Genomic DNA, 25,402 nt, shown 5'->3' with positions numbered 1-25,402 from the left:
ACAGGTTGTGTCAGCTTCTGGGGCCTGCTCTGCTCCTTTGATCAACTGTCTCTCACCCCACCACCACCAATGCCTGCAGTTCATCCCAGTGGCTCTGTCCCCCATCTGCAACCATGATCCTCCAACTCCACAGCTGCACCAGCATACCTGGAGGGCCTGCCTGGCTCCTTCCCCATCTGCCAGGGGGGACTCATGAGGGAGGCTGGACATCAGCAGGACAAGCAGGTGTGACTTGGAAGGGCTCAGCACCCTGTCTGTCTCTGGGTTTTACAGGGAAAGGTCTTGGTTCTGGCCCTGTAAACTGTTTATCCTGCAGTTGTTGGAGTGCTGCCCACTGTTCCCCGACACCCCTGCTCGGAGGCGGTCACCACACAGCACGTGTCTGTGCACACTCGCAAACAGCCAGACTGGCCCCTGGGCTGCAGGCTCCAGCAGTGCGTCCACCAGCCCATCGGGTGAGGAGCTGGGGCTGTCTGCCAGGGGTTTCCCAAACTGGCTCCTACTTGGACAACAGGATGCAGCGGTGCCCTTGTGCCAAAGTTTTGGGAGTGGAAGGATGGCTGACCTGTTTCCACCCCAGAGACTTGTCTCAGTCAGAGAAGCCACATGCGCACACACTGGAGTGGTGGCAGGCGCAGCTACCGTTAGCTCCAGCATAGAGCAGAGATGCCAGCAGCCGCCACCACAGGCTGCTATTTCTGCCAGTCCCCCCAACAGCGAGGGCTAATTAAAGCCAGGAGGACCCTGCCTGCCCAGCAGGTCAAGCCCTTGCTCCCAGGCAGGGACAGGCCAGCAACTGCTCTGCCAAGAGCAGATGGGATTCTGGGCTGAGCCCTGCAGGACTGTGCATGGGAGTGTGTCCGGTCCATCACTGGCTGGGATTCAAGGCTTTAATCTACGTGACAATCCTTAAACAGAAATAGCCCCCAAACCACTGAGAGCTGGAGAGATTTACAGTATGGCCTGGATCTGTCCAGGAAATGACTAATGGCTCTTCCTTCAGCCCTCCCACCCTGAGGCCGAGGGACTGCACAAGGCAGGCATCAGTGAGAGCCTGACTCTGCCAGGGCAGCCAGCCCCAAGCAACTCTCCCAGCTGGAGCAGCATCTACTGCAAATGCCTTGCACTGGCAGGACAGGCGGAGAAGGCTACATCCACAGACCTGGAAGTTCGGGGTCACAGGGCGAGTCTAACGGGTCCTGGAGCATGAGAACTGCAACTCCATGGCACTAGCCCCAGAACAGAAATCATGGCTTGATCATGACAAACAATGAGATCAGCCCAGGAGCAACCAGCCGGTCTCTGGGCTCCTTTCCTTCAATCCACATCCGCACCCCCGCACTGGAGAGCCGCAGGTCCTCTCTGTCTGCTGCTGCTTCACCAATGCAAGGACCAGGGAGTATCCAGCTTCCCCTGCACTCCCGTTGCCCCTCATCTCTCAGTGCCACCCTGGCATGGGTCCGGACGGGAGGACACAGTGCCGTGACAGTTTCAGTCATCCCCAACCAGTCCCTTTTTAAGGTATGAGAAAACATTCTTACCCAGCAGCAAAGCAAGCCAAAACCATGCCTTTCCAGGGTGCCCATCCCACAGCAGCTCTCCTGCTGTTTCTCCCCAGGCTCTGAGAACAGCTCTCTAGCAGGGCACTGGGGCAAGAGGAGACAAGACCAGCAGTGTTGGAAAGCCTCCTGCTCCACAGAGCACCCAGCATACCCCATCATGCAGCTCTCCAGGCCCCAGGCAGAGGTGGATCAGAACTGCAGCTCCGCAGAGCACGTGCTGGGGCTGAGCAGCTCACAGGTCTCAGGTGAAGGGATGCAGGCTTTGAAGCAGACAAGGCCACCCGGCAAATGTGAGGGCTGCAGGGAATAGGCTGGGCTCTGTGGCTTTGAGTCAGGGATACCAGGGACAAGGTGGGGCTGGTGAGGGAACAAGCGTCTGAAATGACCACGAGTCACAAACGGCCAAGAAGGAGCCACTGGCTGAGGTCTCTCACAGCACAAAAGACAAAGGAGTAAGAGTGGTCAGGAAGGGAGAAGGCAAAAATATCTGTCAAACAAGGGCCAGAGAGGGGAGCACGGAAAGTCTGAACTGGGAATCCAGCAGGCGGAGTCACACTGAACAGCTCGAGGCCAAGAGAAGAAACCTGCAGCCACGTGAGCACAGGTCCACGGGACCTCTCCCAGGCTGCCACCAGCAGCACGCTGGGGTCCCAGGGAACGGGTGAGGCTGGCACAGCATTCAGGGAGGCTGTCCCGTCCTCGCATGCACACTGAGACACAGCATGACCAGGAGGCACAGCGTACGGCCGGGTCCGAGGAGCGCCCAGCACCCTGTGGCGAGGGGCTGAGGGCAGGACAGGACCACGCAGACCCTTGGCAGGACCCGTCACGACCCACACACGACCCTGAGAGCCTGTAGTCTCAAATCTCAACAGCTGATGCCCTGGCAGAGGAAGCAGAGCTGAGGGAAGCCAGGTCTGTCCAGAGGACGCTGTGTGCATGCCAGCTGCCCGGCAAGGCCGGGAGATGGGCAAACGAAGGGCCCATGTCAGAACTCCCTGGCCTGGGATTGCTCCCCGAGGCTGGCAGCTGCCATGGGACAGGCAGAGCCTCGCCAGACATGCCATCATGGGAGACTGGCTCTGCCTGGCTCTTGGTCAGGTCTGAAAGTAGCCCAAGGCTAGATGCAAAACAAGCTGTCACCACTGCTGTTCAGCTACTGCCCCACACTCGGGGCAAGGACTGGGTCTGGGCCAGGCTTGTGACTAATTTTTTTTTTTACTAGTGACTTGGAAGAAGGGATCAAACAGCACCTTAATGAAATGTGGTGTGAAACTGGGAGCAGGCAAGTGAAAAGGCCCTAAAGAGATTAGAAACAAGAGCAGGAGGAACACAAAGTTCTGCTTGGAAAAACGCACATAGTAAGGAGATAAATCATCAGAAATACAAGCGACACGTGGTCTGACTGCATCACGTGGGCATGCTTGCACACAGAGGCGGGCAGACCCTGGAACAGATGGGACAACGGCAATGCACACTTTTGTACACCCTCTCAAGCAGCAGAGCAGGAAGACCTCCTGCAGCTGGGGCACACGTGTACACCTGCACCTTCACGGAGCTGGCGAGGATCCGTGAGCTGCAGGAAGCCTAGAGCCAACATAGAGGAATACTTTGGATGCAGATCCATCTGCCCAAAGGCGTTGGGGAAGGATCCCAAGCTCTGCCCATCACCTCTCTGGAGCCATGCCCATGGAGGGGCACACCTTGCTGACAGCGAGCACCGTTCTGCACAAGACCCCCCCCAAATGCTACAGCTCTCATCTGAACGTGCGCTGCCGCAGAAGGGCCTGGCTCCCACCCGCTGCCTTCCCCTCTCTGACACACCGCCGCACAGGGAATTAAGCGAGAGCAATGCCACAACCATCCCTTCGCATTGCCTCAGCTAGCACAACTCCAGCCACCCTCAGATACCACCCTGCGGCAACAAACCGAGCAGGCCAGGATCTACGCCCTAAATCAGCCCTGCAACCAGGGTGTCCCAGTGGGCAGAGGTGGCTCTGGCTCGTGGCCTCTTGGGGGCAAATCTCCCTCTGCTCAGCCAGGCAGCAGCACCCATCTGAGCCTGTGCCTCTGGTCTTCTGCCTGTAGTTCCGTTCAACTATTGCTTTTCATTGGTTTTCTTTCTTTCCTTTTTTTCTGTCTTGTTATTTCACTAGGGGGAAAAATTAAATGCTCCAGATGGTAATTGTCAGGATTATTCTTGCTTTTTTTCCCAATCTTCTGGTACCTCATTAGTTCCCAATAATGTTTAAGACACAACTGTGAATGGCTGGAAAAATGCACTGGCCACCCCCCCCCAAACTCCATTACAGACTTGCAGAGTCATTCACATTCATTTTCTCTTATTAAATCAACTTCTCTGCTGAGGAAAAAAATCACTTATCTTGAAAAAAGATACAAGTTGAATATCTTAGAAATTATAATCCAATGAGTCTTATTCTAACACCAGGAAAAACGGATGAAAAGTCATCAAAGAGAGTTATAGAATCTTTCAAGAAGATTTTATAGTGACAGGAACAAATCAGTAATGCTTCCATCAAAGAAAGTCACGCCTCACTAGTCTAGCAGAGCTCCCTGCATGTGCCACCAGGAGCACCAATAAGTGAAACCCAGATTAGAGCAGTTCATTTGGATTTCCAAATACTCTTTGCAATAGCCCTCACAAGAGGTTATAAAGTTTAGCCACCTTTACCTCTTACGCTGTGAGAAACAGCATTCCCCGATGGCCTGCCCCATTCTCCACCATTCTCAGTGTTAAAGTCTAAACCACCTTCCCCTGCCATCTCTCACAAATCCCTCCATCAAGGGCAGCCATGCCATGGGGATCATCCCATACTACACTGCTGAACACTGCTCTGGCATCTTTGGAGTTCTCCATCGGGGCTCCAGGTCCCTGCGGGGTTAGAGGTAACGCAGAACCATGGCCGTCACTTGGTGTATCACTGAATTACTCCTCCTCTGGAGGGAAGGCATCCAGCTGGGATAATCCTGGGAAAGGTGCGGTGCTAGCAGTGTGGCAGTGGGACCTAGAAAGGTGCAACAGGTAAGATCTGAGGAAGACAAGCAGCCCCAGGGCATGAAAAGAGCAGGAAGAAGAAACCAAGGCACTCCCCACGGCAAGCTGGCACCTCCCCTGGGAGGAGGGAAGGAAGGTGCTGCCACTCCGTCCTGTGGCAGGGCGAAGAGCTGGTTGGTGCAGCCGAAGGGAGCCCGGAGAGGGCTGCAAAGACCTGCGGCTGTTGTCAGCATTGGCACCAGGTCCTGCAGCCTGGGATGAGAGCCCAGCGCTGTGCGGAGCAAGAGCCGGCCAGCACCAGGCTGTGGGATGGTGGGAGGTTGCTCTTTCCATCCTCAGGGACAGGGCTGCTGGCACCCCAGGTGCCAAGTCTGAAATCCTCTTACCAAACTCCTTCCTCCAGGTCTCCTCTCATGCTCTCTCCTCTTCCTGGAAAGCTGTTTCAGACCCTTCTTTGCTGTGATGGTTAGAAATGGCCTAATTTCTAGCCCACTCATTCACGGCTAGTTTACCCTACTCTTGCGTCAGCATTGTCTGTTAGCCTGTGCAGCTCTTCTCTCCTCCTTTGTTTATGTAAGTATTTATATACATATCACAGGCAGCAATTAGATCCAAACTCAGACTTCAGTTTGCAGGCTAAACAAGTGCCACTTACGTGATCTCCGCTTGTATGGCAGACCCCTTCCCCCAGGGACACACTTGGATGGACCGACAGACTCAGGAGGGGCCCCGGTCACAGAGACCAGTCGCAGGTTAGATTCATACTTAAGGACACAAAATAATGCACTTCAAAAGGAGTCCTGTGCATGGCTCATGCCTTTTCAGGCTTCAAAACCCTTGTCACCCAGAGCGCCCATCGCAGGGAGGTCTCAGCTCTCACCCCAGCAGCAGTCCCACAGATGCTAACAGTCTGCTAGGGAGTATTGGAAACAAAAGGATAATAGCAGCTGACACCTGAACAGCAACAGGCACAATCTTTCCAGAATCAAGGAAGATCTTACAAGTCTTACCATGGGGGCAAAGCAGAACCGCACACCTTCTGCATCTTCCTCTGCAGGGACTGTTGGCCACCCAGGCATTGTGGCGACAAACACCTGAGTGGGTTAACCTGCACCCAGCCACACTGTCTTGCAGAAACCTCCAAGCAGCAATCTACTACAGCAAACAATGCAGCCTGCCTGTGACTGGCAGTTCTCCCTGGCTGAATCAGGGTTAAATTTCCTCACCTTTCCAGCACCTGCTTTCCCACGCAAATCGAGCCCGCTGGTGCACCGCCTCGGGCTTCGCCTCTCCACTCACATGCCCAGTGACTCTACAACTCCCGAAAGGCCTGGCCCTTTGAGGAACGGGGTCCCCACATGCAATGGGAGCATCTGGCTCACCACATCCCCAGGTGAGCCTGCACAGCAAGGGCTGGTGCTTTGGGCATGGTACAGGAGGCTGCAGGCAGCTGCTCTCTAGCACCAGTGCTGCTTTCCTGGGAGACACAGCAGGGAGCGATAGCTAGTGCAGCACCGACTCGGTGGAGACCAGGTACTTGGGCCAGGCTGACGTGTGGGAGAAGCACACACAGCCCAGCTCTCCCCCATGGCTGCACGCCAGCAGGACACAAAGCTGCACCAGGTCCCTGTGCTCCGGGGCTCTCCGCGCCACACCAGGGTTGTGGGTGGATAAGCAGCATCACAAGTGGGGGCCAAGAAGAGATGCGGCATCCTGCTGGGGTGTTGCTGCCGGGGTGGGTGCAAAGAGCAGCACACAGGGCTGTCGCTACTGGGATCACTGGGAATGGGCCCCGTGCACTGGGGCTGTTGCAGTTGCAGCAGGAAGAGCTGTTGGGGTACTGCCTCTGCCTCGCTGCTGGTGAAAGGACCAACTAGGACAGACTTCACCTGACTTACTCCAGATAGGCACCAAGGCAGCTGCTCTGGGACAGGGCAGCATGTCCACCCACCTGCACCAGCATCAACCCTGCCCTGCCAGACCTTGCAGATGTGACCACGGAGCCCAGGCAATGCCTGCCCCTCCAGAGACCGGACCCGACGCTTGCTCCAGCGGCTCCCACCCCAGGCTCTGCTCCTGCAGCAGCACCGAGCCTGGCCGCAGCTCTGCATGCAGGTGCTGTGCAAGCTCCTCATCACTCCCGAGTCCTTCCAGGACCAGGGAGGAGCCCTGGGTCATGTTTAACAGCCCTGCTCGGGGCCCCCAGCCCTCCCGCGCCACTGCAGGGAGTCAAGCCCTCACCTCAAAGGATTGGGGAGCGTCCGCTTTCGCTTGGCTGGCAATGCCCATGGGACAAGCAGAGTCGTCCTCTCGCACAGGCCAGACGTTACTGATTTACCAGGGGCGGCTGCAGCTGCAGCTGGAACACACGGTCGATGGTTACAGGCACTGTGGAAGGCACGGTGGCCTCCGCGGGGGGGACGGGGAGCGGGAGGGACTGTGCTGCTCTGCCCCCACCACGAGGCCTGAGCTCAGTGCCCCGCACGGGGTGTCGGGAGTCTGGGGCTCCCACAGGGAGCCTTCCCACTGACCCAGGGCTGGTCCTCAGTATCCTGCCAGCTCCGTGCCTGCGGCTACCAGGCAGGGCCCTGCCCAGAGCCAGGGCTCCGCAATGCCAGAGTCGTCCCTCTTGCTTATCTGGGCACAAGCAGGTCAGTCAGCCCTGCTGTTTGCCATGGCTCCGTCCCAGCCCCATGTGACAGGTAGCACAAAGCAGTCCGTACCAGCCCAATCTTGTCCTTTGCCACCGCTGCCCATGTCCTCCAGAACTGACCCATGCAGGCAGAGGCAGGGGCAGGCACAGGACTGTGCTTACTGTGGCCCCAGACCGAGCGTCAGGATGCACAGAGCTAACGAGGAGAGGGAGAGGGAGCAGTGCTCATTGATCAGCCTGCGTGTGGCCACAGTGTCCTACAGCGCCTGATGGGTAATTCTCCTGCCAATTGATTTTCCCTCTCTCCGTTTGCCAGGGTTAGTGGGTCACTGGGGATGGGTGGATGATTAAAGGGCAAGTCCGGCAATGCACTGCTCCTGGAAGCAAACCTGCTGCGGTGCTGACCCCAGTGAGGGGCAGCAGGACAAGGAGCAGCATCCTATGCCCACACAGTGCAGGCCTGGGAACACCGGGGCTCCTTTGTGTCCACCAAAGGGGCAGGGGCATCCCTGGGGCAACAGTCTTAGGCACAGGGATTCCTGAGAGTTGTCCTTAAAAGCTGTCCTGCAGTCCCACAGCCCTTCACCACGTGCCCACGTCTGCTGTGGGAGAGGAGCGCAGTGTTTGGCCACCAGCGAGCACAGCACCGCAAAACCACAGGAGCCAATTCCCCGCTGGCCTAGTGCCGGGGCAGCCCCGCTTGGCCAAAGCAAAGGCTTTCTGCTCACTCCTGCCACTGTCCCAACTAGAGCTGACTCTGCAGGTCAACAGGACAGACGGTGGTAATCCCTGGCCCAAAACATGTGTGCTTCCAGCTGGTCACAGCCCTGCACACACTCCCGGCTGCCTACCTCCCACAGGGTCATGTATCCCCAGCTCCAGGACACGTCATCCACACCACCTGCCCCATCACCCCACAGGGGACACAGGACTGCCCCCCTTGTGGGAAGGAGCCAGACCCCTTGGAGGCGACCCGATGGGCAGCAGAGCTCCCTGCCAGCCTGCGCAGGGCAGAGCAGGAGCCAACAGCCCCAGCCAAGCCCCTCAGCCACCATGGTGGAGGAGCAGCACCCACTGGCTGGTCCCAGCCAGGAGGAAGGAGCACAGGCCAGCAAACCCTCTCTCTGTCCCTGCGGTCCCCACATGGAGTACAGTGCTATCTGGTGCCAGGCACTGGCCACACAGCCCTGAGAGTGGCTTCTTGGGGCAGCACAGCCACTGCCAGGCTCAGCCCTGCCTGCTGCCTGGCCACATGCCCCCTTCCGTTGGCGAGCTGGGCAGGTAGCACAGTGGCCTGGTGAGCAGGACAGCACGTGCATGCTGAGGCTGTACCACACAGGCATTTCAGCGGCAATGTTGGGACACAGTGGTTTGGTCCTTGCCCCCATCCCTGTGCACTCACTTCCACCCCTGGGCTGGACATGCAGTCACACAGGCAACCCACGCTGCCAGCTGGCCCAGGGAGCTGGCCCAGCTTAAAACCAAGCCCATTTTGTCCTGATGGCTTTTAGCAGGAGCAGCTCAGAGCTCTAGCTGTTCCTGTAAAGCAGAAGTGGCAATGAACGGTGACACAAGAGCAGGAATGAGGGGCTGGGGTGGAAAGTCTGTAACCCAGCCCTATCAGACTGCACACACAACCCTGGCCGTATGTGTGGCCTCTTAAATCCAGGTTTCTGTCACACACCCACCTCCCTGGGGTCTGTTGCTTGCACTCTGGCTGTTCCCCACCCTCTTTGAACCAGCCAGCTCCTGGTCTTGCACAGGAACTGCTAACTCTCAGGCAATTTGGGGTTTGTGGCATCCCTGCCTCATTCCTTGGGCTCTGTGCATCCTTGGTTGCCCTCAGGGAGAACACCTCTGTGTGGGGCTCCAGGCTCCCACAGCAGCAGCAAGATGCAAACAGCTGCCCTGGCCATGGTCAGCACCACCGGGACATTGCTCATGCGAGGACAGTCCCTCGAGCCTCCTCCCAGCCTGGGCTCACTCCAGTACAAATTCAGAGTGGATAACCACTTCCCAGACAAACCCTTTCCCTCTCTGACTGACCCACGTCTCAGCTCTCCCCAACCTCTTCTCCATCAGAGATGAGGCAAGTCCCCGTTGCTTCCTGCCCTGCAGCCCCGTCTCATATCTGTGCCGGTTCCCGGTGAAGCATCAGTGACCACGGTCCTTCCTCCTGGGCTGCCCTCACCCTTCCCTGCGCCGCATGCGCTCGGAGTCAGCCCCATGGGCCATGCAGCACCCCAGCCTGTCCCCACAGGACCCCATCTCAAGGTGGATCTGGCTGAAGGGAGGAACAGAGCCTAGGGAAAGGCAGAGGTGGCTGAAGACTTTGAAGCTTGCAGGACCTATTCCCCTGCGATGCAGCTGAGATCCACGGGCTCCGTGTGCCATGAGGAGCTGGCACCACTAATGCAGGGCTCCAGGGATGTGGTGACTGCTGCTCTAGTGGGGAGGGTGTCCCCAGAGCCCCATCACCACGCAGGGCCCGCCCCAAGCCTGTCCCAACACGGCTGTCTGCAAACCGCAGGTCCTTCCTTGCCGGGCATGGAAACCCAGGCAGGGACAGCAAACGTCCACTCCAGCCCCGGACCCTCGGGGTCTGCAGAGTCCAGTAGAGCACACGGCCCGTGGGGCAGCTCAGCACCGAGAGGTGCCCATGTAGCCTCTCCCACCCCAGGAAAGTGTCTCCAGAGCAGGAGCCAGGGGATGGCTGCAATGAGAACAGCCTCACTGGGAGGCACTGGGGATCCTGGGGGCTTCGTACACCCCCCCCCGCAGTAACTCTGAGCACGAGCGGTGCGTAGCCATAGGAACATCACTTAACACAGTCACCTTGGTAACCACAGCTACAAGCTCTCACAGAGCACATGCTAGGCCCTGTGCAATCCCACTTGGGGTCCCCCCCAGTTGCACCCTGCTGCCTGCCCAGTCAGCAGGTCACGCTGCCATGCGGGACCAGCAGGGACAGGGACAGACCTTTCCTCACTGGCAGCACTGCACCATCCACAGTACCACGAGAGCCACTGGAAATCACCACCAAGACCGGAGCAGGGAGTCAGACCCTTCCAGAGCCCCGTGGACCAGCCTGGCCACAGACACCTCTGCCCAGAGGTGTGCACTGGGTGGACTGGCATCTCTTCTGGTCCCACAAGTCACTGAACCCCCATCAGCTCCACATGTGGAGCCAGAGCATTAGGACCCTCACACACACACACACACTCCCAGTCCACCAGTGCAGGAGAGCAGCATGCCTGGGTGAGGACACAGCCAGGAGGAACAGGACCCCGCAGCCTGCCCCACCATGGACAGGCTGGCACATCTGCTCCCTCCATCCTCCCACACCACCGCTGGGCACAGCTGCAGGGAAGCACAGCCCAGGAAGGTGGTACAGCCCAAGGACAAGTAAATCCAAGCATTAGGTTCCCACACCTCCCAGCCTCATCTCAGCAAGCACCTCTGTGTCCCTGCACAGCGGGCAGCAGACACAGACCCACGGCAGCACAGCCAGGTGAACACCCAGCCCCTCGATGTGTGGGTGATGCCATGGCCCAGGCTGACCCAGCTTGCCATCCTGCACACCTGTAGGGCTGCACAGACTTCAGGACTGCCTTGTACCTCTTGCAATCCCGCACCATTCCTCCACCCTCCCGGCTCCAGCTTCGGAGGAGCACAACACAGCAAGAAGCAAGAAAGTCGAGGACCTCTAGGAATTACACAATCCGCGAGGCGACCTGGACAGCCCTGCTGCTGCCAGGACCTACTGCCCCCTCATCATTGCCACCAGCGAGGTCCTATCACAATCCCCTCGCTCAGCCTCACCTGCGATGGCCTTGGCCCTGCCCCTGCACAGCCCCTGCACCATCCCAGCACCCCAACCTTGCAGACGCCATGGCCTCCCTGCCAAAGCCCCAGGCCCCAGCAGCAGAGCGCAGGGTCCAGGGCTGCCAGTGATGACCCCTTGTCTAGGAGTGTATATCTGACCTGTTCCCAGGGACTCGGTGCTGCCCAGGTGCAGACACTATCCAGAGCGGGTGCTGGGGTGGCTGACACCCCAGAAAAACATCCTGCCGCTGCAGGAGCCCAGAGCACCCACTGATCAGCCAGCCTGAACACACCGCCCAGCTTCTCCTGCTTAGCCCTTAGGTAATAGGATAAGGCCGCCTCCATCTGTTTGTCTGGGACTGAGACGCTAATCGCCTCTCTGTCATCCCTCCCCTCTCTGCACCCCTGCCCAGCCCTGCCACCAGCCCCGTCCCACCTCGCAGAGGCAGCACAGGGCAGAGCTGCTGCACTGGCAGGAGTCGAGGAAGAGGTTCCAGGCAGCAGCCGGCCAGGCAGCCACAGCGGGGACAGAGTGGGGCAGGACTGAGCCAGGCTCCTGACTTAGCCACAGCCTCCCGCAGACGCTGAGAAGTCTCTCTGTGTCCCACAGACTTGGGCTCCTGCTGTAGCAGGGAAGGATGGTCCTTCCCCTTCAGGGCTAGGAACAAAGCCCTGCAACAGGGATTGCCTTTGCCAAGCCCAGCTCCATGGGCCCCGCTCCCACTGGGGTCTGCTGTTCTGCTGCGGAACGAGGAGGACCAGATCAGAGCACTGTCTTCTGTGGATTGATCTGCTGCAAGTGTTCAGAAATTATGCTGCCACAGCAATCAGATTTGGGCCCCACAAGTCGCGGATGTGCTCTGGGACCAGGCAGGACTGACTTCACTGAGGAACACACAAGCCAGTAGAAGAATAGCTTGGATAAATGCCCACATCTCCATACAAATACAATTCATCCCCACCACACATATTCCAAGACTGCACCTGCCCTGCATTGGCAGCCATGCCTAGACAACTGGCACAGCCCTGCGGGGAAGCACCCCTCACAGCACAGCAGCTCCCCAGCCCTGAACCACCTGGCACGGCACAGCGACTCCCCTGTATGGAAACACGCAGCATAGCCCACGCAGCGCAGCCCACACAGCGCAGCCAGCCCCTGCACGGAAACACGCAGCTCAGCTTGCGCGGCTCGGCCCACGCAGCACAGCCAGCCCTGCACGGGCAGCCTGAATTATCTGGACGATTCACAAGGTGAAGTGGCAACACATTTCAGGGGTCCTGGAATGAAGCTGCAGGCTCAGAAAAGAGCCTGCTGAAGCCAGAAAAAGCACCCACCATTCTTGTGCATTAGCATTTTATGTTTCCTTTGTGTCATCCTCTGGTTTCCAAGCCTGCACCCTGAAGCTTGACATACACAGCTTGCTGCACACCACAGCTCAGCCTGCTTAGTGCACAGGGAGAAGGGGCTGGGTGAGGCTGGGACTTTATGAGCCCCAGCCCCACAGAGGTGTCCATATGGTGTGCACATGCACGGGGGTCCCTCGCTTCTCAGCTCGTCCCTGCCCTGGCGTGGGACATGGCAAACAACTGCAGTGAAGGAGGTTGGCAGGTCACAGCCTGGGGATGGGGGCAGAAGCTGGAGTCCTGCTCCCCCGCAAGCCCCAGCACTGGTTGCACTGGTGCACAGCGAGCAGTAGGTGGGTACACACCCTTGGGGACACACTCCACGTGTGCACATCTGGAGTGGGAATAGCATATGCCAGACCCTCCATTGCCAGGAACCAGCCGGTACTGTGCCAGGTAGGGGCTGGGGTCCTTGCAGGGCACCAAGAAACCCCTGTGGAGAGGGAAGAAAGAAGGCTGTGCAGAGGCCAGGGCAGTGCATGATTCAGAGCAGGAGACTGGGCCTACCACCAAGCAAAGAACGTAAGGCAGGTAGGGGACAGACCAGCCCCAGATCATGGGCAGACGTTTGTTATTTCTCCATCTCCCACTCCCGTGGGACATCTCTCCCCTACCCTTCCCCAGCTGTGTCTTACAGCTCAAGCTGCTTCTCCACCAGCTGTAGGCAGCAGCTTCCCCGCTCCCCTCTCCCGTGTTGTCCCTCACGCTTCCCTGTCCCCAGTATAGCTCTGGCTGCCCTTTCCTCCCTCTGTGCCAGGCTCTGGCCCTACCACAGTCACAGCAAGCAGCTGCTGCATCCCTCACTGCCCATATCCATTCGGTGCCCTGGGAGGAAGCATGCACCGCCCCTGCCCTTGGCCTGGCATCCTGGGGTAGGGGCACCCACCATTGCTTTGCTTCCTTTTGTGGGACATGAGCTCTGGCACTTGCCAGCAACAGTGCTGCAGGTTCACTGTGCACACAAGGAGCTGGCTGGCCTCACACCATGGCACTGCAACTCCCCTCGTGCCAGCCTGACAGCAGCCACAGAGGCAGCACCAAAAGCCTAAATGACTCAGTGGGGGTGAAGAAAATGCCTTCCACAACATGCTGCACAACTGCATCCAGCTCCCATCAAGACCTTGCCCTGGTCTGCAGAGCACCGTGCATGCAGCACCCAGTCCATGAGCACAGCTGTGGGGTGACACGATCACCAGCCACACCAGTGCTGCGGATGGCCAGCACTTGCAAAGGGTCCGGTGTCCTCAGGCAGGGCAGGAAGAAGCCCCACTGCATGAGGCAGCACCTGAGCAGCCAGGGCTGGAAGAAGCACCCACACCAGTGTGATGTCCAGGAACCCTCCTGTCCTCTGAGACTGGTGGTACTTGTCCCAGACAGACAGTGGTACTGATCCCAGCTGGATAGGCCTGGGGGGATCCCATCAGAGAGGGCACCTTGGATCCCAGCTGGATGGGCCCAGGCAGACCTGGTTAACAGTATCCCCCCAGAGCTTTCCTCTTGATGCCTCCTCAAAGCATGTCACACAGCAATGACCTACCCCTGACTCCTATCTGCTTCTGCATCGCTTGCAGTCTGCCTGAACGCATCCTGTCCCCTCCAACCTGAGCCCTGCCATCCTTTGCCAGCCCTCACAAGCCCCGTTTCTGCCCTCAGCTCTCCATGTGGCTGCCCCTGAGCACCACAGCTGGGTCCCTGTCCCCACTGCCCCAGACAGGCCATTCCCTCCCAGGACAAGGCTGCAGGGCTCTCACCAGCCTGAGCCCTCTCCCCATCACCTCCTGTCAGGAGGCCCAGGTTGTTTCTGAAGGCAGAAAGGGAAGGACAGAACAGTGCTTACCTGAAATGACTGTCACAGGCACAGGGTCACAGCACTCCTCCTTCATCAACCTGCGGACAACAGAGAGCGAGGACACATCAGTGCAGCGCACCGCACCGCACACATGGCCCCCAGGCACACTGCACCCATGCAGACAGCAGGTTCAGCCTCAGGACAGCAGGGAGGTGTGGAACCCGCAGGGCTGGGAACAAGAACATCCCCAGAGCAAACCTCCTATAAGACACCAGGGAGAGAGGCAAGGTCACCTACAGCTTGCGCCAACACCTGCCACCCTGCCACAGCAGAGCATCCCTGGCCTCCCCACGTAAGCAGAAGCGCTGCGCCCCAAGCCCTCCTGCCCACATGAGCCCACCCTCACCCTGTGGACAGGCACGTCTGCTGCAACCCTTGCCCAGGCAGGCTGGAGGACTGGCAGCCTCCTGCCTCCGCTGGCCCCGCAGCACAACTCGGTGAGACCACGTGCGAGGGCAACGCAGCTTCCCAAGGGAACAGCCTGGGCTCGAGCACCAGGGAAGGCGGACGCAGCCACCCTGGGTCGGCAGGGTCCTCGAGCACCTCTCCCACCCTGGGTCGGTGGGGGTCCTCGAGAACCTCTCCCACCCTGGGTCGGTGGGGGTCCTTGAGCACCTCTCCCACCCTGGGTCGTCTGCTCCCAGGCAGCTCTGGGCAGGATGCAGCCTGTGAGCAGAGGCAGGCTCGAGCTGAAAAGCCAGCAATGCTAAGGGGCAGTTCCTTCACAGGGTCAACCCTCTTGTTCGGGGCGAGTGACAGGGGACCAGGGCCCAGTTGAGCCCACCTCCAGAAGACAACATGGCAAGTGCCCCAGGCTAAATTCAGGAACAACTATGGGCAGCCAGGAAAAGAAGAAAGTGTATCCATAATGTCTTTGCTTTCTTATGTGCTGGAAATATGCATGCTCTCTCTCCTCGCTTCTCATTAAAGATCGTTTCTGGGTGAGCGGCTGAAATGGCTGCTCTGTTGTAGAAAATTAAAAATGTATGACTTGGGATTTCTTGGAGCATGCCTGTTGTGCTGCAGCTGGTGTCAGCAAGTGCAAGGTGCTGCAGGGGGAAGGGGCCACAGCAAGGATCCCGTTTTTGCAAAGAGCTCGTGGTGTGCCATGTGGGCAGCTGGGGTGCCACCAGGCTTTAAACATTTTATAAGATATACTCCAGCCTCCACTGGCAGAGGGATCACAGGCACTGCGATGCACCTGGAAAACTTAGTGGCTATTGTGTGCCTCTGTAAAATGATGCTGCTGAGGTCCCAGTGGGGCTGTAGCACGATGCTCCGGACACAGCTGCCACTGCCCCATTGACTCCTGTCTTGAGAAAAGCTCACAGGACACCTGTGCCAGGAAAACAGAGAAAATCTACCACAGCTGTTTATGTAGGACCTAAACAAAACAGCACAGGGCATGCGTGTGACCTTCTTGGACATTTAGTGACCATAGTGAACTGAGTCTCTCTCCTGTCCCTTACCACCAGGAATACCAAGACTAAACAGGGCAGGCGGTGGGGCAGGACATTGCTGTGCCTGCAGGGACATCAAATCTCAACGAGCACAGCCTTGCAGGGCTTAGGGCTGTGGGGTAACACCCCTGGCTGGGACACAGGCTGGGACACCTACACAGCCTCTCTCCCATCCATGCACCATCCAAAATCCCTTGCTGCAGCACAGAACATGGTCCAAAGCCAGCCAAGGGCATACACCAACCCCAGCCCTCCCACCCCATCATGGTCAGTGGTGCCAGGAGACTTGTTTGCTGCAATTAGGAGGCTCAGATGGCGGGGGGGGGCGGGGTTGCCGCAGAGCAGGAACTCCTCATCCACCAAAGGTGTCTGCGGCAGCTCATGCTCCGAGCTCACCCCGCCACCTCCGGGCAGCCTCAGCCCAGGGACATGGTGGGTTTGGACTGGAGCTATGCAGCATGACTACAGCCACATGGCACCCAAGGCAGCATAACCCAAACACCCCATCATGCCTGGTGGCCTGACTCCACACTCTCTGGGCCTCTGCATGGGCATCAGATGGACAGCTAACCGAACCACACACATGCAGCAGTCATCTGGAACGTGGGAGCCTTCCCCCGATACACAGCAAGGCCCCAGGTTGTGACAGCTGCTGGCACAGCCGTGGGACAATCCCGGGAGGCCGAACTGCGAGCTCCCGGCAGCACCTTGTCCTGACCCAGCCAAACACCAGCTGCACTTTACCACCATCCCCCCAGGTATGGGACGGCTGGGGCAGCACAGGCAGCACCGGGAGCAAAATGGGCAATAGAGGACGTGGGAATAGGTGCCTGCACAGCCATCATCCTGGGCAGAGCCCCATGCGTCTAATGGGTGCAGAACTGGGCACCAGGGCTCCCCAGGAAAATGCAAAACCAAGGGGACTCAGAAACAGGAGGCAAGAATGACCAAAGGACAAGAAAAACTGTCATAAGAAGAGAAAGGAAAGAGCGGAGATTGCTGCCTTAGAAGGAGGCAAGTAAGAAGGGACACAGATAAAAGGCTGTAACATCCTGAACAGTCTGCAGAAAGGAGACAACATTTCTGCTCTTTTCATCTCACAGCATGAGGGCATCGGAAAACATCGTGGGATCTCGCACTAAGAAAAGGAAATGCTTCTCCACATCGCCCGTAACTAGATGGTGTAGCTCACTGCCACAGGAAGCCCTTGAGGCCCAGAACAGTGCAAGTTCCCAGCCAGGTCTAGAGGCTTCTGTCAGTGAGGATACCAACCAAAGTTACCAGCAGCAGCAATCTGACGAGGCTGTGCAGCTCCCTCCTGCAGGCTCGGTTGCAGCCTGCTGACAGCAGGATCACCCCTCAGCACAGGCAGCTGGTCCCCAACTCCCCGGGGCAGTGCCAGAGGTGGGCAAGAGCAGCGAGACAGTCCCAAAGGGTGGCTCTGAACTGCAGAGTGGCTCCCAGCACCACAGCAGCCTTGCTTAATCTCTAGCAGGATAGCTCTTCCTCCTGGCTCTCGTCCGCACTGTCTCCATCCCACCCTGACCTCCAGAGCAGACCTGGGCCAGCACAACAACCTCCTGGGCTCCTCCTGAGCTGGGCCTCTTGAGCACCATCTTTTCCATCCTCAGGTGACGAGGGCCCAGTGGAACGCTGACCATGGAAATTTACATCCAGTAACGTCAAAGGCACTGATCTGCATGGGAAGCAGCTCAGGAGATAAATTAAATGCTTATAATATGAGCATCTTCTCCCAACCCTGATAACAGGCAAAGGAGATTTATGAGTTTATTATTGGACCTGATAAATTAAACTCTTCACAGAAGAATAAATTATGCAGATGATCTGCGATGTATTTAGACTGCAGCTTGCACACCGCCAGGATCCTAGCCCTCACAGTCTCCGAGGATCCTGCTGTCTGTGGAGCCAGAGGGGCCTTGTTCAGACTAGCAGGGATTGCTTCAGGGAGACTGTAACTCCTCTTGCTCATGAATGGCAATTCTGCCTTTTGCTTGTCTAAGTCTGACTCTTTTATCACAAATGTCCAGATTCCCTGCTTTTCGTTCAGCTTCTTCCCTTTCCGGGATAAGAGGCAAGGACTGCAGACTTGCAGTAACCACAGCAGCTGGTCCCCAGCAGTCTAACAAACACAACATGATCAGAAATGACAAGTCAGTGGAAGTAAAACTGTCCCCAAGACAGAACTGGGAGCTGGGAAGCATCTGGAGACTGCTGTCTCAGGAGGGTTGTGGGAATGCCTCTCTGCACAGAGAGACATCCATGGGGTTACGATATGGCAGATGGGGGACACACAGATGCTGTGATCAGGGTTCATACAGAGGGGACGTGCCCATTTCTGCCTCCTGAGGTCTCCTGGGGCCCTGACCCTACAGACAGACAATGCCACTTGGTCCTTCTCACAAGCATCCCAACTGCTCCAAATGTAGACAGAGCCTTCCCTGGCAATAGGGCAGCCACAAACCCGGGTCAAGGGCTGCGGTGCCACAGGCAGACACTGCTACACACCTCTGGGCCAGACCAAACTCAGCCACTGGTCTGGCCACACCGCAGCCGCATTGTCACCGTGGCAAAGCACTGCCTGGCACAGCCTGGCCAGGCACAGCTGCTCCACATGGCCCCCATGGGCCTGTGGGACTCAGGCTGGATGTTAGCAGACAGTCAGGGTGAGCTCAAGTATGGCCATCATGTCCCAGCAGGCTCCTGTCACAGCTTCAGGGATCTGTGACCCTGCAGAGGAGTAGGAGTCATTGAGGAAGGGTACAGCCTGCAGCCCCTGAGCCCCAGCATGTAATGTCCTGTATCCCCACGCATGCCGGGAGCTGTAGTGCCTTTCTACCAAGGCCAGGAAACATTACATCATGCTGTAAGGACATGGCTGAGCCTCCGCTGAGCCTCCTCCAGGCAGGGGAAGGTCCCCCAGGCAGCCCTGCCTGTGGCCAGCTTCCGTCAGTGCTGAACAATAGCGTCCAGGGCTGAGCACTTGGGAGGCCGCTGCGTTTCCTGCCATTCTTTGCACTCCCCTGAGGATGTCTATAAAAAGCAGAAGAATCCAGACCTGGAAGTCTAAACCACTCCTTAAGTAAGCCAGGAATGCCAGCATCTCCCAGGGGAGGGAGCCTCGCAGTCCCCAAGGAGGGGGAGCAGCTGTAGGGCGGTGGGACACAGCCCAGGACCATTGGTTCTGTCCTGGGGAGAAGCACAGCCCTGAACCAAATTGCACCCTCAGGTTTCTCGGTTCAAACAAGGCCAAGCCAACCACCAAACCCAGTGCTGCTCACCGAGGTGTCTCTGCTGTTCTGGAGCTTGCAAACTCATCCACCTTGGCATGAAAGAGCAACCCAAAGAACCAGCTCCTTCGAAACAAGCAGCCGCTTAAAGCAGCAGCTGGGCTGGAGCACAATCACCTGGCCCTGCCACAGAGGGCTCGTGGCAAATCGAGGCTGCAGGAGGCCGTTTGTGGGGCGCAGATCCTGCATACGTCTTGGGGGCACAGCTCTGCTTGGGGAGGGGCTCACTGTGGTGAGAAGCTGGCACTGATGGTCCCCTGCACTGTTGCAGGCTCTGCACAGCCCTGCTCCCACCCAAAGTCACCCGAGCAGTCACAGCTGAGTCCATACAACATCCAGAACCACAAACTCACAGAGCTGCTGTCAGTGAGGGGAGAACATGTTGCTGCCAGAGAAGATCTTTCAATATTTAATGATAGAAGAGTCTCCTGGTCGACCTGCTTCTCGGGTTACAAAAGTCCCCATTTGTTCTGCTCCCCATGACGGAGATGGACAGCCTGACTGCTGGCAGTGGCACAGACACCCCATCCCCTGAAAGTTTGGGCTGATCCCTGAAAGACTGCCACAAAGCCAGCGCTGCCTCCCCTTCCCACGCTGCCAACAGGAGCCAAGACACTCATGAACCAGAGCTTTTGCCTGTTGTCACAGTTACAGCAGCTCAGCTGCATTTAGGAGTGGGATGGCAATTTACTCTTTGTGCTCATTTTAGCTGCACGGCCTCCCCCTGCTCCAGGTCTGCCATGGCAGAGGGCATTCCCACCCCACAGCACTGCCAGTCCCACAAGGCTGCCGAGTCCCCACTGCACCCCGCAGCTCCTGCTCCTTGTGTCCCTGGTGCCGAGGGCAGAGCTAGACCACCAGATCCCACCTCCTGGGCTAGTGGTCAGCGCCAGGCTGGGGAAGGAGGCAGGCAGAGAAGGCTGGACTGGGGCAGGGCACGGCTGGTCCCCCTTGCTGCCTGGGAAAGGCACCCCTATCCCTGCACCACGGCTCTGCTCCCTCACCTTGGTCCAGCTCCCCTCTCAGCCCCTCCTTGTCTTCTGCACAAAGGGAGAGCGGGACAGGAGCCAGGAGCACTGCCGGGTGGCTGTCCCTCCTGACACGACCTCCTGGCTGCGGCCCATCCCTGGAATGCCCCTCAGCCCCGAAGGCAGCTGCCAGGAGCAGCTCTGCTCCCACATCCCCACCGCACGCGTGCCCCTGCCCCAGCTCTCACAGGCGAGCTCTCAGCTCTACCCCGGACACCATCGCCAGCGTCTGGCCCAGCTCTGCGAAGCCCCACTGCAGCCACGCGCTCTGTGCTGTGCTCCAGGGCAGGACCCGCTGCCAGCACCCCGGGCTCCTGCAGTGCCTCCGTCAGGGAGCCTCACCCCACCGGGATGCCCCAGCTTCGCACACGCTTCAACGCGCTCTGTGAGACAGGAAGGGGAGCCCAGCCTGGCACCCAGGACCCCTCCCCACCCCCCACCGCACAGACCCATACTCCGCTCCTCGCTGCTTGCACGCACGTGCCTCACCATTTGCATATGCACTTACGCACTCCTGTGCGGAGGCAGCAGGAAGAATTTTTAGCTGGTGGAAATCTCAACAGAATATTCTGTAGTGGGCTGCTTGTGTGTCTGTGCGCACCTCCAGAACACAACAGTGGTTTAAGTGAACAATGCAGTACAAAACACAAACAGTACAGATATGCATTATTCATATCTTAATACTAACAATATTAAGAATACTTAGGTGTTAGATTAATATTTAGGTGTTACATGCTGTACAACAAAAAAAACCCCAACGGTTATTACCTGAAAAAAGGACCTTGTAATAGTCTCCTTTGTGCGCTTTTTTGCCCTCAGCTCCTTCTGCCACATACCTTGCAAGTTTGGCATAGCGAGCAAAATCTCTACAGAGGGCTACTGTGCAGGTGCAAAATGCACGAAGAACTTTGTAATGCATTTAAATGTTAGTATAAAAAGAAATTATGGAAAGTTGTTATGTGTTGTCTCCATTACCCATGTGTCACTATTGAGACAGAATGACAAGGAAAGTTTTCAGTGAACTTAAAGTTCTGGGGCACGAGGTTGGGGGGGGGGGGGCAGTGGAAAGACCCTACCATGCCCCAGGCAGGAGCCATTCCTGCCCCCACACCGGCAAGTCGCGCCCCAAGCCTCCTCACCTGCACACAAGCAACGGACACACCAGGCACTGTGCCTCAGGCACAGTTCCACAGTTCCAAGGTCTCTAGCTCCCACTCACACTCTCAGAGCATGGGGTCTTGTGCAACGTCCACATCTGCAAGGGCTGCAGCAAGCGTCACTTGGCCAGCCCAGCAGACGCTGACCAAGAGCAATTGCACATCCTGGGCAAAGGCACCCTCCGGGAGACCTGGACCAAGAGAAGACCAGATCCCTGCAGAGGTTGGTGCCCAAGTCCTCGGCTCCTCTCCTTACAACGCAAGACTCTGGCACAAACACACCACAGCTAAAAGAACGTCTTGTATGCTAACACGGCAAGACATCTTCCTACCATGTCTTGCTATAGGTACAGTCGCAAAGCTAGCCTCATGTCTGATTATGTTTCTCAGAGACGCCTGACAGATGTAACCCTTACATGACTGAAGGCTTTGAGGATCCCTGTTCATAGACATCAAGGCAAAACAGCAGGTATGGTTCCTGTTTAAATCCTATTTGCTTAACTCCATTTCTCCCTTCATGCTAGCATCCTGATTTACACAAGCATCCACAGGCACTCATGGGGACCAGTACCTGTGCAGTCAAACCCAGCTCTGGAGTTTCCTGCTTCCTTGACCCAGTTTTGGAAGAGTAGGAGAGTGGCAGACTCACTTTTCCAGGAATTCCCCAAGACATCAGGGGCAGGCAAAATTGCAAGCTGAGGCCCTGACACAAGAACACAACCACACAAATCCCATACACAGGACTGTCCAGCACACCCGGAGCCCAGAGAACAGCTCATTATCCATGACAGCCTGGGGCAGAGATGACTTACTACACAAGTTGTGCTTACACACAGACAACAGAGCACACAGAAAAATGGTGTGCTGAGCATCATGCATAGGTATGTGCAAAGCCCTGATGGTAGATATACCCAATTATGCACAGGTACACAAGGACCACAAACAAACAGTAAGTTACAAAAAGCAATGCCGTGCCTTCACCAGAAGTCCCTCTGCCTGCCTAAATGCTTCTGGGCCATAATGCAGGTGTCATGCTCCCCATCCTCTGATGCACGCTCTGCCTGCATGCATGCTACCAAAAAGCAGGGCTCCTGTTCCCCAGCACATACCCCCAACCACAAACCGTGGCCCTTACTTCCCAGCACATACAAGTCGCTGCAAACCATGGCATCTATCCCCAGGCACGTTCAGCTCGCTGCATATCTCGGCCCTTATCCCCCAAAATAGACTCCCACTACAGCCACAGCCCCTACTCTCCAGTCCACATGCCCCAAAGCACATCACAGCCTTTAGGCCGCAGCACAGGCACCCCAGTCCCAACCAGAGCTCCCGTCCTGAAGTGCTGACATCCCACTGCGAGCCACAGCCCCTATCCCGCAAGACATCCCACTGCAAACCACAGCTCTGTACAGCCACCCCACACATACGTCCCAATGCAAGCCGCAGCCTCGTTCCCCAAAACACATATCCAGCCGCTCACCACAGCCCCCAACTCCCAGGATGGGCACCCAACCGCAAACCACGGCCCAAATTCCCCAGCACAAACCCGCCGGCCTGCACCCCACGGCCCTATGCCCAGCGCACACGCCCCACCGCAAACCACAGCCCCCGCCTTGTAGCACACCAGTGCGAACCACAGCCCCTGCTCCCTTGCACGCCCCGCGGCCCCCCACCGCCCAGCGCTGCTACCCCCCCCCCGCACCCCACGGCCCCCGCCCACCCGGGCGCCCCCCGCACGGCAGCCCACAGCCCACAGCCCCCGCCGGCCGGCCCGCCGCGGCGCCGCCCGCACGCAGGGCTGCTGCAGCCGCCTCTTCCCCCCCGCCCCGGCCGTGGCACCAGCCCCCGGCAGCCCCGGGTCCAGCCCGCCGGCGGGCAGAGCCCTCCCGCCCGTGCCCCGGCGAGCCGCCGTCCCTCCGCCCGAAGGCGCACCTGCGCGCCCGCAGCCGGAGCCGGAGCCGGACCCTCCGCGGGAGCCCGGGGGCGAGCCCCGGCGGCAGCGCCCGCCGCCCGCTCCCCCGCGCGGGGCTGACCCCGCCGCCCCGGGCGTCCGGCTCCGCTCCGCGCTCCCCCGCCCCGGCCCCGCCGCTACCCCCGCCGCCGGCCCTGCCCCGGGGGCCGCTCGTTACCTGCGGGGCGGCGGGCGGCGGGGCCCGAGCCACCATAGCCGCGGCGCGGCCGGGGGCAGCGGCGGCCGCCGGCAGCGGGAGAGGAGCGGCGGGCGGGGGCGGCGGGGCCGGGGCGGGGAGCGGCGTGCGCGGCGGATCCTCCGCGAACTCGGCCCCCGCCGCCGGCAGCGGGTGTTAGTTTAAGGAGTTGTCATGGCAACGCGGAGCCGCTGCGCGCGGGAAGGGGCGGGCGGAGGGAAACTTCAGAGGCGGCTGCTCCGGCCCCGGCCCCGACACCCGCACCGGCCGCCGCCGCCCCGCCCCCCCCCCGCCCCGGGGGTCTCCGCCCCGCAGCCGCCACCGGCACCCCGGGGCTCTCCGCTCCCCCGCTGCCCGGCGCCCCGGAGCGCCCCCGCTGCTCCCCGAGTCCCCGGCGCTCCGGCCCACCCCCCCCGGGCTCCCCCCGCTCCCCGGTGCCCTCCGGCACCTTCCGCCCGCCCCGGCCCGCGGGGACGCGCTCGGCCCCGGCTCGGCCTTCCCCCGCCGGCGGCGGCAGCGGCGGGCAAGAGCCGGCGGCCGGGGGCCGGGGACAGTGCCGGCCCCCCCCCCGCCTGGGGCACCCCACGGCCGCGCGGGCGGGCCCCGCGCTCCCAGGACCGGGCCGCGTCAGAGCAGAGCGGGGCTCCTCACCCTGGGGTCCCGGCCCAGCCCCACCGCCCACAGACCTCCCCCATGGCGTAGCCTCAGCCAAGACCCCCGGCCCAGCCCCGTGCTGCCGGTCCAGCCCCACCGAGCCCGCAGCCGAGCACCGGCGCCAGCCCACCCCGCTGACCCCAGGCCAAGGTTGCCCGAGCTGCCCCAGCCCTGCTGGCCCCGCCGGCGGTACCGGGCTGCCCTTCCCAGGGGCGTCCCGGCTGCACGGCCCCGGCAGCGAGCAGACGAGCCCCTGCCCCGCGCTGCTCGGGGCGGCCGGGCTCCCGCAGCCCAGCCCGGGTGCCGTTACCTGCCGCGGGCCGGCGTGCTCCTGCCCAGGCCGCTCTGGCTCCTGGCGCCCGCGGAGCCGGAGCCTACAGGAAACCTGCGGCCGCCAGCTCAGCCCCTTTCCTGCCAGGAAGGGGACACCCCCGGCCCCCGCCAGGCTACCGCCCAGCTCCGTGCCCTGTGTCCTGCCGCAGCCGGGCCGAGGCAGTGGCCCGGGACACGCGGATGTCGTGGGTCAGGGCCTGGCCGCGGGGTCCTGCATGCACACACGTGGCTGCATGTGCACGTATTTGGGGTGCTGCGGGGTGCTGTGCATCGCAGGGGGTCTGCGGCATGCACGGCCCTGGGGTCCGCGCGCATCTGCGGGGGTCAGGATGTGCCTCCACATCCTATCTGGGGAGCCAGGAAACACCTTGCCAGAGCAGAGATTCTCCCTTCCTGTGGGATCACCGCGAGGCCGGGAGGAAACCCCGCCGCGAGGCTGAGCGCAGAGCACCGGCAGCACTGGCCGCAGCAGTGCCGGATGGACAGACGGACGGACAGACGGCGCCCTGGCCTGGGGCGCTGGCTGGGGCACACAGTCCGCCCTGGCCAGCCATGGGTGGGACGAGCTCAGGCAGGGCCAGAGCAGCTGAGGCAGGGTGCGGGGCCGACCGAGCCAGCGAGCACAGGCCCAGGTCACGGTGGCGCATTGCTCCGTGGCAGCACCCTTGGCATGGCTGTGGCGGAAAGGAGGGACCCTGCCCTGCCCAGCTGCATCTGCGCATCCAGTGGGGACACTCCCTCCCACCCCACTGCTCTCCCCGGCATGCCCCCATACTCCCTCTGGCTGCCCAGCCTGGCGTGCCCCTCGCCCCCGCTCTGCTCTGCTCCGCAGTCTCCATGCGTGCAGCAGCAGCATGCATCCATGGTGCAGAGCAGGGACGTGTGTCTGAGTGGGCTCGGCTGGAAGGAGGTCAGGCATGCCTTCAGCGGTCTGACAGCCGCAGAGGGACTCATGCCTGGCAGCTGCAGGACTCCACGTGCCAGCTCTCCTGAATGCCACATCCCC

At 59.6% G+C, this 25,402-nt stretch overlaps 1 protein-coding gene across 1 annotated transcript in view; it reads right to left on the bottom strand.

The window, feature by feature from the left end:
• SHANK3 (SH3 and multiple ankyrin repeat domains 3) overlaps positions 1-24,495 on the bottom strand; it is a 385,152-nt gene extending 360,657 nt beyond the window's left edge. Inside the window, exons 1-2 of the mRNA XM_075024471.1 lie at positions 24,374-24,495; positions 14,298-14,347 (exon numbers count right to left, since the gene is read on the bottom strand). The gene's annotated coding sequence lies outside the window, so the exon portion shown is untranslated. The remainder of the gene's footprint in view (positions 1-14,297; positions 14,348-24,373) is intronic.
• Positions 24,496-25,402: the final 907 nt, after the last annotated feature.

The sequence above is a fragment of the Buteo buteo genome, chromosome 4 (genome assembly GCF_964188355.1).
Source record: "Buteo buteo chromosome 4, bButBut1.hap1.1, whole genome shotgun sequence".
Lineage (NCBI taxonomy): Eukaryota > Metazoa > Chordata > Aves > Accipitriformes > Accipitridae > Buteo > Buteo buteo.
This window is presented reverse-complemented; position numbering and strand designations above follow the sequence as displayed.